Source organism: Etheostoma spectabile, chromosome 5 (assembly GCF_008692095.1).
Source record: "Etheostoma spectabile isolate EspeVRDwgs_2016 chromosome 5, UIUC_Espe_1.0, whole genome shotgun sequence".
Lineage (NCBI taxonomy): Eukaryota > Metazoa > Chordata > Actinopteri > Perciformes > Percidae > Etheostoma > Etheostoma spectabile.
The window spans coordinates 37,688,609-37,689,058 of record NC_045737.1 but is presented as its reverse complement, the minus strand read 5'-3'; the positions used below and the strand labels follow the sequence as shown (position 1 = coordinate 37,689,058).

At 31.3% G+C, this 450-nt stretch overlaps 1 protein-coding gene across 1 annotated transcript in view; it reads right to left on the bottom strand.

Annotated features, from left to right (window-relative positions):
* Positions 1-450, bottom strand: part of ltv1 (LTV1 ribosome biogenesis factor) — a 17,219-nt gene that overhangs the window by 14,335 nt on the left and 2,434 nt on the right.

The following is a 450-nucleotide window of genomic DNA, read 5'->3' as shown; positions in this document are numbered from 1 at the left end:
ACAGAAAACAAAAAAATGACGTCTGCAAAAGTTTGGGCACCTTTTGGAGATTTTTCCATCTTTTCTTGGCTTCTTTAATCACATTAATACAAGTTTTTTTTTTTTACCTGGGGGTGCCCAAACTTTCGAGCCCCACTGTCTCTATCTATCCAACGTGTCACAGAAATAATTGTGATTAATGATATATTTGTCTCGTTCAGTTAAATTTAAAAATATGTAACCATGTGTTACTTTTACAAAAGACTTTGAATGGATCCCAGGATCCATCTTTTGGTTTTATCATGTTATGTGACCCAGATAACATAAAAAACACAGGTACACAGCCTATGACGTAAACCAATTATGTAAATATTAGATATTTATTGATCCCAAAAAATGGAAAATTTCAGTGTTACAGCAGCACACAAAATATACATACATACAAAATACATGAAATAATAATAATAACAA